Source organism: Mirounga angustirostris, unplaced genomic scaffold, assembly GCF_029215605.1.
Source record: "Mirounga angustirostris isolate CCGP_5_RB_7025 unplaced genomic scaffold, mMirAng1.0.hap1 SCAF_11, whole genome shotgun sequence".
NCBI lineage: Eukaryota > Metazoa > Chordata > Mammalia > Carnivora > Phocidae > Mirounga > Mirounga angustirostris.
The window spans coordinates 34,942,326-34,958,588 of NW_026991719.1; the positions used below are offsets into that span (position 1 = coordinate 34,942,326).

General features: G+C 57.8%; 1 protein-coding gene across 14 annotated transcripts in view; it reads right to left on the minus strand.

Moving 5' to 3' along the window:
* The window catches only part of BCOR (BCL6 corepressor), an 86,025-nt gene that overhangs the window by 29,026 nt on the left and 40,736 nt on the right, over positions 1-16,263 (minus strand). Inside the window, exon 1 of one of the 14 annotated variants that reach the window (XM_064573927.1) lies at positions 15,712-16,082. The exons of 12 other annotated variants lie outside the window; for them this stretch is intronic. The gene's annotated coding sequence lies outside the window, so the exon portion shown is untranslated. Of the gene's footprint in view, positions 1-10,340; positions 10,467-15,711; positions 16,083-16,263 lie in introns of those variants that run through there. One more of the 14 variants, XM_064573928.1, reaches the window with a different exon arrangement.

A 16,263-nucleotide genomic window follows, 5' to 3' on the forward strand; every position in this document is an offset into this window, starting at 1 on the left:
CAACATTCATTGGTGCAGGCGACCTGGTCATCAGCTTCGGCAGTGGAACTGGGGACCCACCGCACCAGGCCATCCCCGCGCTGCGCGCCATGAGGAAATGCAGAAATCACACCGGGAGCAGAAACGGTCACTCAATCAAATCCCTAAGAAAAGGATGAGGGAAGGAAAAAGTGTGTGTGTGTGCCTCTGAGACCTCAAGCTTCTGCTGTCCCCAAAGTGGCCTCCCCTTCAACAAGCTGCCACCTCCCCACCTCCTTTAGTAGCGGCCTTGTGACAAGGACCTGTGAGCACCTAAGAAACAGGAAGGGTGCGGTCTCCATCATCCTACTTTGCTCCCCCCGCCGCCGCAAAAAGGGCTTTTCTTGAGAAGGGGCAGCCTGGACTTGGAGGAAAGGGGAATGTGATGTAGGGATATCTGGGAGCACTGGGTGCTTTCAAAGCTCTCCCCCCACCCCACCTCTCCAGGGCCCTTCCTGTGGATTTTTCAACATTAATGCCACACACTTAGATGACACCCAGCATCAGAATGAAGTGGCTTGGCATGCGCGGGGGTCAGATGGAGTGTTGGGGAGGGGGCAGAGGGAGGAGGCTGTACACGAAGAAACAAGGGAGGAGGTACATTGTTGGATCCTGCTGACTACACACACACACACACACACACACACAATCTTTAGCTGCCCCATGAACTTTTTGTGAACTGTTTAAAAGTGGAGGTCTGTTGAACAAACAGCGGCGCCACCGCCAGCCATAATTTCATTGCAACAAGCTAAAGACTTTTAACTCTTCAGGTTCCTGGCCAAAGATGGGAGCTGAGCGGGAAGGGCCAGTGAGCCATGGCCCCGCCTGGCAGGAGGCCCTTCTCCAGGGTGACGGCCTGCTCGGGAGGAGGCCGGATGCCCGGGAGGAACCCCCAGCAGGAACATCCTGGGCGGCAGCAGAGGCCCTCTGCCAGGAGGCCCCGAGGACCTGCCCCCCCGCGCCACCCCCCCGGGATGTGGAGCTAAGGGGACACTGGGGTGAGAAACACAAAGAGGCTGAGAGGCGGAGATACAGAGATGCTCATCCCACTCTGCTTCTAGAAGGGGCTGTTGAAACAGTTGGGGTCCTTTTTTTTTTTTTTTAACTAAGAGAAAGTGTTTCAAAACTGACTTCGCTGACCCTGGGGCCGCGGTGGAGAGGACAAATAATGTGATTTAGATGACAAACAGAACAGGCACTTTGCCGCTACGAGAGGCTTGTTTGCCCTTATTTTCCGCGTGCACCAACCTCCCCCTCCCCGCCCCGCCCCGCTCTTCCACATGCAGGCTAGAAGTGCCAAGATGTGTGAAGTCACTCAAGAAAAGCACTTTACAAGCACCAACCTGTTTCCATGTGAGCTGCTAAGCTACATCCTGGCTACGGGGTTTTAACCCTTTTTCCAGTAGTGGACAGAAGGGGGCCAAGGAGGCAGGACAGGGATGGAGGGAAGGGGAAGGTGGCTGAGAGAAGAGGTCAGACGGGGAGACTGAGGAGTGTCTGGTCGCTAAAGAACAGACCAGGAATTGGAGCGGTTGCCCTCTGGAACACCCAGTTCTGGGGAGAGACCTGGCTTACAAAATGCACCCACCCACCCCCACCCCCGGCCCCCAGAGTAGACTCTGGCTCTCGGACTGGCAGTAACCGAAAGCATAAGAGAGCTTGGGTCTCCCTCAACAGACGTGGGCAGTTATCTGCTCTGGAAGCCAAGGGTTATGCTTAGAGTACTAGGCTTGGCTTGGACACCGGCGAAAGGGCCTGACTGGCAGATAGAGGTCAGAGGGACCAAAATTAGGAGCTGTCATCCCTGAGAAGAGGCACTGCCAAGCCTCTGACGGGACAGGAGGGGCACACAGGCCCCCGAGCAGCACCCGCCACCACCATTCCACGAGGACACCATTGTGCACTGAGGCAAAGGAGAGAGCTGTCTGGTTTTTCTTTTAAAGGCGATCTACCCTGGCCGACAACAAACAGCAGGTTGAAAAGGGAAGCGGCAGTGACTGAGAGGCTGGGATGAGCCAGGGGAGCGGAGGCAGCACCAGACCACGCTTGGCACCCCTCCTTTCTCTCCACTGGGCTCCTCCTGGCACCAGGCCACTTTGACTGCCTCTGCCCTTCAGGTGGTGCTCAGTTCAAGTCTGCACATCACACTTGTCAAGTTCACCGACAAAATGGAAAGCACCGCCATCGAACCATCCCAACTCCCACCCACACGCCACGCAAGCAAGAATGGTGCCCCTTCCTAGGGTCTCTCTGACCTGGCGCCCCTTGCGCCCCCATCAGGCGGTTATCCAGTCAGCGGCCAAGAAGGCCTGGGCAGGTGTGGGGGCGGGGGGAGCTTCCGGCTCAGAAGGCTGAGCTGCCATCGGGGAGACCAGACAGTCTGCATGCAGGGCGGGCTGGGGAAGGGGCCCCCCTCACTGCAGAGCTGGCGTGAACATGGTCACCACCACAGCCTCCCAGCTCCCACCCTCATCCACGGCGTGTCTCCGGGCAGGTGGCCGAACCTCGTCAACCTTGGTCCCCTCATCTGTAAATATTTGGCACCGCGTTTTCCAGAGGATTAAACTGCACTACGGACTTGAGTTTTGCTAGCACCCGCCACGCTGAACCCCATTAAACAGCATCTGACTCCACCAAGCATGTTGTGCGACAACCCCAGGTCGCCGCATAGCTTTTGTGTGGCAGTGGGAAGGCTGAGGCAGGGACACAGAGGGGGACAGGCCAGGGAGGAGTGACCTTCAGCAGAGCTGCGCGGATTTCATCAAAGCCCAACGCGAAGCCGGCGGGAGCCCTTCCCGGGGCTGCCCCAAGAGCAGACTGAGTCGCACAGCAGCACTTCTCTCCCGGTGTCAAGGAAGGGAGGGGTGAAGAAGTTCCTATTTTAGGATGGGGGGGAAGGGGAGCTGCGTGGGGGTAGAAGATGCCAGGAAAACGCTCTCCCGGATGTGCACGGTTGGGGGAGGGCCCTCCTGGGCTGCTTCCCCCGGGGTGTGTAGCTGCAGGGCACAGGGCGAGGTGGACCCCAAGACTGCCCCCCAACGGGACAGGGTCATAGGCTTCCAGGGGTGTGGCTGAGGTTGGTGGCTGGCTTGGTCTACCAGCCCTCCAAGGGTGTTGGGGGGGGAGGGTTGGGGAGGAGTGATCCAGCCTGCCCAGGCGCTGTCTCTTGGCACACTCCAAGCCAGGGCCATTGCCTCCGGGGGCGTCCCCACCCACGCCCCAAGTTTTGCATTAGTAACAGACTGAGCTGCGGGGCAGGAGGGGAGAGGGAGCGAGGAGGATGGGAAACTCGCGCGGCCCTGACCTTTCGAGCAACCAGAACCTTCCCTGCCTCCTCCCAGGGCGCCTGGGTCAGAGCAGAGAGCCACTCGGGTCGGTCGGGGGGTGAACTTGGCCCTAGGCGGCCGCGGTGAGGGCGAGCGGAGGAAGGGTGCCCCCTCCCCCGCCTCAGCCCCGAGCGCGATCGGTCGGCAACAAAGGGATTTTCTCTCCCACCACACACACCCGTGCCGCTCCGGGCTCGCCCGCCCCTCCTCGCGGCTCCCCCACACCGAGGTCCCCCGCGGGGCCGCGCCACGGCACACGCCCACACCCTCGCGACGCGCCCCCGCCCGGCCTTCCAAGAACTCGGGCTCTCTCCGGAAGGCGGCCCGACCTCCCTCCCCCCGCAATCCCTAGTCTCCCGACCCCAGTTAACCCCTCGGGCCCTGTGGCCCGCGCGCTCCTCTGGGGTTCCCCCTTCCCGAGCCCCCGCCGCTGAATCTCTGACAAAAAGGAACTTTGGGTGCCCGCACGCAGACCCCTCCTGGCCATCATCCTGGGATCCTTCCGAGTAGACTGGAGTGTTATTCTCCATAGACGTGCCCCCCCCCCGCCCCCCCGCCCCGCAGCAAGCCAAGTGCAGCCAACTGTAAAGTGGGGAGGGATTCAGGGAGGGGAGGCCCCTGCAAGGATCCACGGGGAGAGTGGCTGCCAAACCGGGGTCGTCTGTTGGACCAACATGGGACACTTCCCCTTCTCCCCTGACACCAATGCAAGCCACCGCCTCAGGTTTTTGTTCCTTTCACTTTCTTTCACGGTGGTGCCACACACCACCACGTGGGCGAGAGAGGGCCCATTTGGAGGCTGGTGTCCCTCAACAGGAGGCAGCCCAGGACAGGGAAACCTAGATGGAATGCAATTAATCACCCTTACTCCCCCCCGCCCCCCCCAAACCCCACACCCCCTTGAGGCTAATCCCGACAGAGCGGGGTTGCCACTTGGGAGTCTGCGAAGCCTGGGGGCAAATCCAGAATAAACCATCCATATCACAACTGCAGAGGGGGTGTCCATGCACTGCGATCTCCACCAGGATTTTGTAGGAATAAAAGGCACTTCATGCCCCCCACCTCCCACCCCCGCAACGGAACAAGCTATACCATAAGGCTATTAACATCGGCTATCGGGCGTACACGGGAGGCACAAAGGAACTTTTTACGCATAAAAGATGCATAACACACGGGGTCCTGTGATCTGCACCCAGGTTCCTTGGCTGGGTGTGTGTGCTGTCTGGGAGTTCTGGGAGGGCTGGGGGTGAGGGTCAGAGGAGGAGAGGGGCTCCCACTTTCTTGACGAGGAACAAAAGAAACCCTGTGTCTGCTACTCAATCTTGGAACTCGGAACACCCCAAACAAAGCTGCGGAACAACTACTGTATAGATGGGGGCCCATGAATTTTTGTAGCTGTTCAGAGCTTAATTACTCCTCCTTGATCCGTGGGACTAGACACGACACCGCCAAGGTTAAAATGCCCCGAACAGCGCCGAGCAGATGTGAGCGAGCTGGCAGACGCGCAAATGAGGCCTGCCTCGAAGCACGATAACAAGTGACTAATACATTGCATATCGTTGAAAGAAAATTATTTTTCTCTAATTTGCATTTGCTTGGGGGAAAAAAAAAAAAAGCCAACCAGAGTCCCTCTTACAAGCCCGAGTCTAATCCTGGAAATACAGCCCGGCTGCTTTAAGAGAGCTGGAAGGAGGAGAAAGACTGCCAGTGTTTTGGCGTTGCAGGCTTGTTTATCTTTCCGCCTTTCCTCCAAGGCGAAACTCGTTTTGCAAGCAACATTCCTACAGAAAATGGCACACGTCATAAAAAGAGACCAATTTATAGAACTGGCACCGAAGTTCATGTATCACTCCAGAAGCATCTCCCAGCTCCCCACTGGGGAACCCAACTGGATATAGAAGTCCACGTTAAAACTCCGAGAGGGTAGACCTGGGAGGCTGGGGGCAATGAACTCAATTTGCAGATATCCTGGAGGCTGTACACCCAGGGACCAAAGTCACAGAGAAGGACAAGATACAGAATTAAATCAGCTCTAAATGATCCTCCAAACCGGGGGGGGGGGGGGGGGGGGGGCGCAGCGCAGGGCTGTGAAGGCTCCAGTCTTGGGAGGGGGAGGGGAGCAACTCTGACACCCTTTTGGCCCCAGGACAGCCCAGAAGCAGGCCCAACGTGTCTGGCCATCCTGGCCATCCTGAACCCACCTGCTTGGGCCAGCCCTACATCTCCAGGGCTGGGGGTGGGGTGGGGGGGTGACTGCCGCCACCAACTGCTCTCCCTCCCGCCCTGGCACCTCCCCCCAGTGCCTGGCCGGCGACCAGGACCTCAGAGAAGGCCTGTGGCTGTGGGCATCTAGCTGATCTAAGTCACAGAGTGGGTGGTGCCGTGGGCACACCTCAGGGCCGCACCTTTGCGTCCTACAGCTGAAGGCGAATGTGCTCTTGGAAATGGGAAGGCTTGCCAGGGAAGGTTAAGGGGTGTGGGTAATCAAAAGCCAAAGTGCACCCCTTCGCTCCCCGCCCCCCTTTGGGTCCTGAGCCTACACACCTGTGTTTCCAGCCCGGGGAAAGAGTGGTGAGTGCACAGAACACAGCGCCCGCCTGTCTCTCTAACTTGTCTCAGTAACAGAGCCACTTCAGAGGGGCAACGAGGGCCACCAGAGCCTCTGCGACTTCCAGACAGCCTTCGGTTAATAACACAGTTTCCAACAAGCTTGCTCAGGGCTGCAAGTTACGTTCCCAAATCTTAAAAACCGTGCCTCTGAGCACCTGAGGACCCAGGTGCAGCGATCCTGGCCAAGCCCCTCTGGACAGTGACACGCGGGACCCCGTGGGCCCTCTCCCACCACGTCTGCAGGACTAGACGACACACCACACACCATCCTGCACCTCCGTGCCGATTCTGGGAGCCGCAAAGGTGTGTGTTGGGGCGGGGGGCGGTGCGACGCGCGGCTGACTTTTCCTCTCCTCGGAGGACGAGGACGCCGTGGCCAGAAAGCGGCGGCCACCTCTGCGGCTCTCCGCGGGCCTGCACAGTGCACGCTTTGTGTAAGCGCGGCGCTGCTCGTGCACCAACAGCTGTCACATTATTTGCACTCGCTGTAAACAGCCTTCACATTCCCCCCTTACCACACAGTTAAAGCCAGACTAACAATCCCCAGTTCGAGATCAAACCAACAACAGCAGCATTGTGTCTGCCTCCGCTGCCTTCGCACCAAGCCCAGCAGCTGGCAGGTTTCTCCGGAACAAGGGGACCCCCCCTCCCCCCACCCCCTGCCCCCCGCCCCCCAGGCTCCAGCCAAGGCTAGCCAAGGCAGCGTGCAGTTTGTCGCGGCTGATTGTAAAAGCGAAAGAGCACAGCCCTGTCGCCGGGATTTCTGTGCGGTTTATCAGCCCTCTCCCCGAGTTTGCCCCTCCTGGTGGCTGGGGGGAGGCACCCCTCCCCCACTCCCTCGGCTGGGAAGAGAGGTGGTTCACACTCCCGGGGTCGCTTTCTCTGCTCGGCAAAGCCCCCGGGGCCGGGCATGGGCTTGGGGCTTGGGGTCGGGGCAGGGAGGCCCGCCGCTCCCGGAGCCCTGGGGCGCAGAGGCCAGGCGGCTCCGCACTTTCCGCCGCCCGCCGCCTCTGGCGCCTCGAAAATGGTCCGACTCCCTGAATACTTACTGGCCGCCCCACTGATCAAAATGTCTCCTTTATGATTTTTGGTTAAGTCGAACATTTCCATAATCGTCATTATTAGCGCAAATTACACGCCTAATCGGTCCTTAAATAGATTTTAATTAAATAATCATACAAGGCTCATTTTATGACTTAAGAAAGGCATTACTTTTCGTTACAAACTTTCCACCAGGATACAGACTCAGGACAGCAGACAAATACTTATTCTGTGAAAATTGCCAATAACGGATGGGCAGAGAGGATCCTGAAATGATACTGTTTAAACTTCTGGAATCCCAGCAGAGACCAGACATAACCACATCTGTGCAACTTTCCTCTTGAGAAGGGAGAGGGGATTCTCTTCCTCCAAAGGCTCACTTGCGCTGTCTTCTCTTTCGGGCCAGTAGAAAGAAGCCCCAAATGCTACTTTTCCTTACCCATCTGCAGAGACTCCTCCAGCTAGCCGTCTCCTTTAGAGACCACTCCTCCCCACTGCCATCCATCCAGTTTCCCCCCCTGGTCGGCCGAGAGACGGGGCGCAAAGCAGGCAGGGCTCTGCTTGTTAACTGCTGTGTAAAATGCTGTTAATAAAATAATAAATACAAAGGATGGAGGCTGCTGGTTCCATGGCTGTTTTGACTGGAAATGCCTTGGCACTTGTCATGTGTTTATGGGAGGGCAGACAACTCCAGGATTTGCATAGTTTGGACATTTCTGTACTTCATTTATTCTGTCCTAAATGACGTAGGCCTAGAGCTATTTCAAGTTTGCATTTGTACAGAACTGTTGAGTGCCTAAGAGCTTCTCCAATTAGACCAAGTTTTAAATCAGACCCAAAGCTGGACCGTCCCTTCTCCCTGACTCGGCCCCTTCTCCACCCTCTGCCTCTGTTGCTGGAGAAAAACAAACAGACCCTCAACGACGACCCCCTGTCCTTGCTCTCCCCACCTTCACCCCCTCTGGAGGCATCTGGGGCAAAGGTTAAGGTGTCTTCAGATTACAGGCAAGGCCCTGGCTCCACGGTGTGGAAATCACGGCAGTTAGGCGCATCCTGGCCATACTCTACCTCTAAAATAGTGAGCTAAGATGCGGGGAAAACTGCTGGCCTGGTAAAACCCACTGTTCACAAAACAATGTCAGCAAAGGCTGGGAGGCATTCTTTAGAGAGGGACCAGGGATTCGTGCCTACTGAAGCTCTTTCAGCACAAAGGCTTTTAGGGGAAGAAGGGAAAAAGAGGGAGGAGGAGGGGAGAGAGGAGGAGAGAAAGGGAGGGCTCCTGTTTCAGAGCAGGCATCCCCTGAGAGTCAAGAACCAAGTGTAGCTTCAATCAAACGCTGACTTCCCCTCTGGGAGTCGAGTAGGAAACCTGATCACAGTAGCTTACTACCGGCCTGGATCCATACAGGTCTGGTTTTCTTCTCATGCTGGTAATTTTTTAAAATACATATCGATATAAAAAAAGAAGCAATCCCTGGCAGACTTTATTGAAAACCACACTGAGACCTCGTAACATCCGGACTTAATCCCTATCAAACAAACCACAGCACCTCTGGCCTCTGCAGCAGGCCACCCCCTCACCTCTTCCAACCAGGTCTCACCCCTCCAGCCACTAGGTTCCTCTCTCCCCTGAAAGAAGGACGGGGAGGCTTGCCAAAGAGCACCTAGATGCCCAGTTCTGGAATCAATTCCTAGCCAAATAATGACCCCACTTAGGGGGGGAAAAATCCAAGCCCTTTCATATGGAACCCTTTAGAGCGCAGAATGCAAAGAACTGCAACAAAACAAAGAGGAGCCCACGAAGGCAGACCAGAGAAAGATCGTCGGAGGCGAATTTAACCTGCGTCGCTCCCGGGACACTGGCCTAGGCAGGTCTCAGGAGGGCGGGGGGGGGGGGGGCAGTGGGGAACGGAGGCGCACCTATAGGAACCTGATTAGTTATTCAAAGCAATCCCTAAATCCTCAGGGCCTACTATGTGCCAAGTAGTCTTCTTTGATCCTAAAGGTGGATAATTATTCCCAGTCTTACAAATGAAGAAACTTACTGAGGCTCAGAGGCCATAAATAACTTGCCCCCAAGGTCACACAGCTAGTAAAAATGGGCCACGGTCAAACTCAGTCCTGGAGTTGCGGAGAGGAGCCAATTATTGGTCTAATTGTGCCATCTGAAATCCCCAAGAATTTCGGAAAGCTTCCTTAGCCCTTGTCTTCGGAGACAGGCTAAGAGGAAAGAGTTGATGTAACGTATAACTTAGTCAACAAGGAGACCAGAACCCAGTTTCTCCTACACCCAGTAACCTTAGTCCACGTGAAGTCTTTCCCAATTTCCCGAGACTTCCTACACATCTCCCTACCCTAGAATACCCTGGTGTGAGGTCAGGGCTTCCAACAAAGCTCCACTTTCCCCTCCTTCAGGAGTCCAAAATAGGCAGGGGGTTGGTGGGTCGCTACTCTCAGGGCCCTGTAATAAAGTGCTGACTCCTGGTACTGGGGCTGGGCCTGCCACCCTAGTTTTGCCACATAAAACAATAAATCAAATTACCTAGATAGAGCAAAAGCCCTTTGGAAAGAGTGCGCCTACTCCTTTCGTAGGGTTTTAAAGAAAAACCCCAAGGACCAAAATGGGGTGGGGGAGGAGATTATGAGGGAAGTGGCTCGTAAGACGCCAGGCCCTACTGGACTCGCCCACCCCGGGGAAGGGGTGTCCCCACAAAAGGCCAAGCCTTCTGAGACAAGCTAGGGACTGGATTATCTTTCATTTCTCCAACTTCTCATCCCAGAAGCGCGGGTCGGGGCCTAATATCGCCACCCCGCCCCATCCCCAATTTCCAGATCTGCCCCAGGCTTTCGGATGCTCCGGGAACTCTCCCCACCCGACGACCCAGGCTGCACAGGGCCATCTCCCGCTCGGCTCGGTGGCGACCGGGAAGGGCAGGGGCTCCGGACAGTCGGCTGCCCCTGCGGGCTTCCCGGGGCCGAGCCCGTGGCTCCTCCAAGAGGCGGGGGCTCCGGATGTGCGAAATGGCTCCAGGAGCGACTGGGCCGGCAAGGGCCTCGGCAGCGGGAGGGATCGAGGCAATGGCGGCGCCGGGTCCTCACCCGACTAGCCAGCCGAACACGCCCCCGCCGCCCGGCCGCCCCTGGCTCCCGGCCAGTGCCTTTCTCTCTCTTTTTTAAACTTTCCGGCGTTGGCGATCGGGGCAGGGTTTCCAGCCTCCGCCCGCCCCCGCCGCCCCCGCCCCCCCCCCGCCCCTAGCTCCGAGCAGGCCCTTCCAAACCTCCGGGGAGGCGACCCCCGCCCCGACACCGCGAGACAGCGGGCCCGGCAGACCCCCCCACACACACCTTGAGCCACCTGGAACCACCTGGAGCGGGCGGCTCCCCGAAGCGATCGGCGTCCGGCCGAGCGTGGGGCTGCTGCGTCCGGGGAGGAACTCCGGCAGGCGCCCAACGGTCCCCGCCTGCCCGCGGCGCGCGTGCAGTGCGCCTCACACTCGCGCGCGCTCCTTAAGAACTTACGCAGGGGGGAGGGGTGGGAGTGGGGCGGGCAGGGCCGCGGGCTTTTTTTTTTAAAACTCTTTAGTTGTAAGAGTTTTGGGTGTCCCTGGCACGATTGCGAGCGCTCGGGTAGAACAATAGAAATAGGGGCTTGCCGGAAATGGTGCAGGAAGACCCCTATAACCCTATAAACCTCTCCTCCCCCTCGCCAGTTACTATTAGCATTAAAAGACCCCAGTGCCTTCAATGCAATGGTGCCTGTTTATAACTTTTTCCCGCTGAGTCCCCATACCCTAAACAAGTCCCCCTCCTCACATTATGAAATCACAAGGGCAAAGATCGCTCCCAAATCTGTGACCTCTGGAAGCTCTCTGGGACTTTCACCTGCTCTGGCCCTGGCACCCCGACCTGACTCACCCCCTCCCCCAGTAGTTTCTCTGGTTTGCACCTAGACAATAAATTTAGTTTAATTTAGCTTCCGGTCTTTAATTTTAGCAGGTCTCCTTTTTGCATGCAAATCAATATGGCAATTACCATCTAAAAGCTCGCCCAGCCCCGGGTCAATGTAAATTGATCATTGTCCGCCTTCCACAAAATAACACCGGGAGTCTGTGGTGCATAATGAGATTATACTGGAAACTGTCTTTTAGATCACAAATTATATTTTATGCTGTCAGGATCTTCTAGCGGACTTCCCCGTTAGTCTAATCACAGGGAGCCGAGCCTGTAGGTGCTGGGGGGGGGGGGGGATGGATGGCTTGGGGAGACATAGCTCTAAAAATTAACCAAGTGAGGGACCCCCATTTCCGAGACCCTCGACTGAAGACAGGCACAGATGAGCCTGTGCTGGGAAAGGGGACCTTCTACAGAAATACCGCAGAAAAGCATCGTTCCTTCATTCCCATCCAACACAAAGTCAGATATCCCTCCCAGAGGAACACGTTGGGGGTAACTAGCAAAAAGCCGTCGGGCTGGGCTGGTGGTCGGCGGAAGTCTCGGGCCAAGTGCTCGCGACGAAGGCGGCTGGGCTACCACCCGGGCGGCCCGAGGAGGCTGTCCACTTCTGCCCCAGCAGCTTCTCAACCCCGCCGCCGCCGCCACCTAGGCCCCAGCAGTGCAGCCTGCTTTGCAAACAGACGGAATCCTGTGGGCCATACACACTGGCAAAGCAGCTGGGGCGGGCCTTGGCCGGCCTCGGCCTCCCCTCCCCGAACCGTGTGAGCGGGCGGCTGAGGCCTCCGAGCAAGGATAAGGTCCTTTCTCGCCGAGAGCACCGCTCTCCCGCCCCTCTGCGGCCCCCAGGGCACGGGTGTGACCCTGGGGCCTAACAAAGGGCCTTCTGAGCTCCTTTCGGCCTCGGGCTGGCGGGGGGAGGGGTGGGGCCAGCGGGAGGGAGGGGTTGGGCTCGGAGGCCGAAGTGGACCCTCGAGGTCCCCCACCCCGCCCCGCCGCGCCTGGCTAGCTCGGCCGGGCCCGGTGCCCTCGAGGAAACCACCGAGGTGGTATCGTCAGGGCTGCCTTGCGCTCCTGAGGACCGTCCCGGAGTTCGGGCGGCACTGCGGCCTGCAAGCCTCCCGCCCAGACCGCGCGGCCCAGCCCTGCCCCGCCCGACCCTGCGCGGGCTCCACCCGAGTGCGGTCTTCCCAATAAAAGCTGGAATTCCCGGCTGGGCTCAGACAAAGAGGGACCGCGGCAAATCGACGCCGCGGGCAAACCAAACCCTAGCCTAGTTTACGTGAGCGTCTGGGGTCGCACAGGCGCCTACCAATCCACCCTACACAGACCGTCCCCGCAAGGTCTCCTCCAGAAAAGAAAAAGAAAAAAAAAATTAAAGCATACCAAAATGAAAGCATACCTCCCCTTTATTGCTCCCGGAGGCCGAACTTCGCACTTCTTTCGGTTCTATCTTTATCAGTCCACCAGGCTGACAGCCACATCAGCAAACAGGACTTCAGAGGAGGGCCACCATCTATCTATTCCTCCTGACCTACTCTTCTTTTTCCTCCACCATCCATCCACTCAAGGTCAAGAACTCAGAATCTCTTAGAGATCCTCCTACCAGCTCCACACATACCCTCTCCCCTGCCCCAGAAGGGAAGAAATTATAACCAGAAGTACTACTGGTGAGCGAGGGCCATTCGCCCTTAGCTAGGCCGCTTTGCCCTCAGTTTCCTTCCAGCCTACGACACAGTTTTTCCCTGCCAGTGAGTGCACAAAGGTGGTTAGGCGGCCCACACTTCCGTGCCCACATTGCTCTCCCCCGGCAGGAAAGTCTTCGTCGGCCAAGGAGGAGTTTTTGTCATTCAGCCAGTGTATCTAAGCATGGATGTATGCATATGAATGCTTTTTGTGTTTCCAAGTGACCCTCTTCACACCTTTAAATGGGCTTTTGTCTCTGGAACGCACTTACAGAAATTCTGCCCCAGTTTCCAGCTCAACAAAGTCTGGGATTTTTCTCTTAGAATATCACTATAGGTCCCTGTATTTGCACACCCGTGTTTACATTCTCCTCGGCCAGTTCTTTATCTCTTATGTATCTCTTGTTCCATGTGGGCATCGGAGACCAAGTGTCTTGATTTGTTTCAGCACATGTCATCCAGGCGCACATCTTAATCTGAACATTCCTGTCTAGCTCCTACACCTCCCCCCTACTTACATTCTTGCTTTGCCCGTAATATGTGGCCCATTCCCAGGCTAGACCAACATGGGTTTGCAGTTTAAATATAACTAGAGAATCCCCTGAACCACAAACCCTAAAAGGAAGAGGATGGGGAAGGAGACAGAGGTGTGTTCACTAATGACTTATTTATATATAGGGTAACCCACCCACCAATTTCAACCTCTAGAAAGAACTAGACCACTCTCTGTGAGGTTATGTTTAAATTTTTGGACGGGCTCAATGTCGACCCCACGTTTGTGCATACGGATGCTCGACCTTGTACACATCCCTAACCAACTCCTGTTTAGAGGCTGTCTCCTTGCACATATCTGATTCTAACTCCCCACAAGTTCATGGTTAAAAGTGCCGTCTGTTTATACAGACAACTCAAGGACCTCTTTGCTGTCTCCAACGCATACCTGTACACATTGGCCTGGCATTTCAGTCTCAGGTCTTCCGTCTGCAGCAGTCTTGGTCAGAGGCCCCACCCCACCACAGCTCTGAGCCGACCTTCCCATTACTAGGATCGTCTGCACGAATTCTCTCTGGGAGGTCTAGATCTGCATCTCCTAAACCCGGTTCCTTAAGTGAGGGTGCCTACTGTGTGTTCACGCCTCCCTCCCGTTGAGAGGTCCTGGGTCAAACTAGACCATCTAGCAGCTGCGTTTGGTTTGTCGAAGAATCGAGTCCAATGCATCAGGATGTGAGCGTGCAAGCACAGAAGAGAAAGGAAAACCCTAGGCCCAGACTCCCGCCCCGCCCCCCTCCCTCCGGGGGGGCTACTCTGCCTCCAGGAATTTCTACAAGGATCTTTGCCCCCACTACCGCATCGCACTCCCCCATTGCCTTTAAAGGGTTAAGAGAAATCCTCACAGCCTTCCCTCCACCCTGCTCGCAGGGCCCGCAGGCTTGTTCGCTCACTCGCTGCTCACGGGAGTCTGCCGCCGCCTCCGCGGCCCGCCCCCCCCCCTTTCCCGTCCTTCAGCCGGGAGGGAGCCTGCATGCCTGTCTAGACCGATCTATCACAGGCACACCAACAACACCCGCGAGAGCGCGGAGACCCTGCCCAGGTCCCCCTGTTCGCACGGTTCCCGGCGGACAGAACCCGTGGAGCGTGACCGCGCCTGCAGGGTGGGGGTGGGAGCCTACGGGCGCGGGCCGCCCCGAGCGCACGGCGGGTTCTCGCCGGCCCTGGCCCCGGCCCCCGGCGCTCCCGCCAGCCCGGCTGCCGGGGCAGTCACAGCTCTGCGCGCTGGGCAGTCCTATTTTTATCTTGTCTAATCCCAAACTGGGCGGGGAGCACAGGCGTCGTGCTTAGAGAACAAGAGATAGGCGAGGGAGGCGGGGAGGAGTCGCCAGGCAGCGACGCGAGCAGGAGCGAGTTAAAGACACAGTCGAGGCGACCGAGAGCAGGAAGAAAGAGCGGGTTGCGCGGGCCTCGCGGCGCCACACGCAACGCGCAGCCCGGCGAAGTTACACTCGCCTCTCCACCGCCCCTTGCTGCCGGTCCCTCCCCACTTCCCAGCCGCGCTCTCCGAAGCCCCGGCCGCGGGGCCCCGGCCTGTGTGGGAGGCAGAGGCCCGGCCGGCCCTGCAAAGGGCTGGGGAGAATCGCTAATGAGCTGTGCGGCCCATTGATCCGGAGAACACTTCCTAATTAACTCTCAGTCACCTACTGGTGACAGCGCCTCAAAGGACAGCGCTGGGGCCGTACGAGCCCCAGCCCCAACCTGCCTGCCGAGCGCCTGGCGCCCGAACCCCGCGCGCTCCCCCAACTACCCCAGGCAATCCTGGCGAGGGGCGGCGGATACCCGCACACTGAAGGCCAGCCTCGCATTAAACCTGGACGGCATATTAATCACCGCCAGCTCCCCCGCCCCCCGCCAACGTCCCTCCACGCGGTGAAATCGTGCCCAAAATAAACACGAGAACCAACACTGCAAAGCCCAGACCAGATAACAGGTCGGGGGTGGAGTGGGAAGGGTCGAGAAGAAAACGTATTCTCCAAGTGCCCACGTACAGAAGTCTCCGAGACCGACAATTAAAATGCCTTCCACACAAGCAATTCCGCTGGCAAACCCGAATCCAACACCTCGTAAGGATTGATTTCGGCCCGCGGTGTCCGTTTCCAGTGCCACAGGAAGTGTCAGATGGCTAGAAATACCCAACTCTGTCTGCGTTCGCCACCCACTACCTTCTGGGGTGGGCCATTTCCTCCCTGTTTTCACTTCCAGGCCATTTTTAAGGATTTTTCGACAAGAGGCTACCCCTTGCACCAAATACCACTACCCCTCCCTTCGCCTTCTCCCTCTCAAAAAAAAAAAAAAAAGAAAAGAAAAAAGAAAAAGGAAAGAAAAAAATAAAAAACCAGCTAAAACCCTGAGCTGTCTGGTCTAGACACAGAGAGGCTGTGAGAATACCTATTTGAAGCGCGCTGGTTTCTTTTTAAGGTTTGTTTTTAAATACACATAACCCTCCCCCCTCCTTCCTTCGCTCTTCAATTCCCCCACCCCCACCCTTCAGACGCCGGCGGCGCGCGCCCTCACGCGCAGGCACTCACAGCCTCTAGCTGGAGATCGCGGACTTTCTGGAAAAGATTCATTAACAGCAAATTAAGCCTCGCCCGGCCTCGGCCTAGACGCGGCCAGACTCCGCCGTCTCAGGGACCCAGGGAAGTGCCCACTCGAAAGTGCGAGCGGCGGAAAGCCCGCCGGGACCACGCGTGCCTTGAGCGCCCTGCTCCGCACACGGCGCCCCAGGGCTCGCTTGGTAAACAGCAGGCGCACGTCGCCGCCGCCGTGAGCCCCCGAGTTGGCGGAGGCTCTGCGGCGCCGCGGCCCGCCTGCTCCGAGCGCGGGCCCCGCGGCGCAGCGGCGCCTCGCCCTCCCCGCCTTGGCCGAGGATCGCGCCCGGGTGCGCAAGTTCCTCTTCGCCCTCAGCCTCTGCGCCGCACGCCCTCCGAGTGAGACCAACTTCCTCCGGCCACAGACACGCACACGCCCAAACAGCTTCCCCACCAGACTCCCCGCTGCCCAGTGGAGGGCCCAGGTCTCGCGCCCCCCCCCCGGCGCCCGCGCCCTCCCTTCCCGCCGCCGCCCCCGCCCCCGCACAT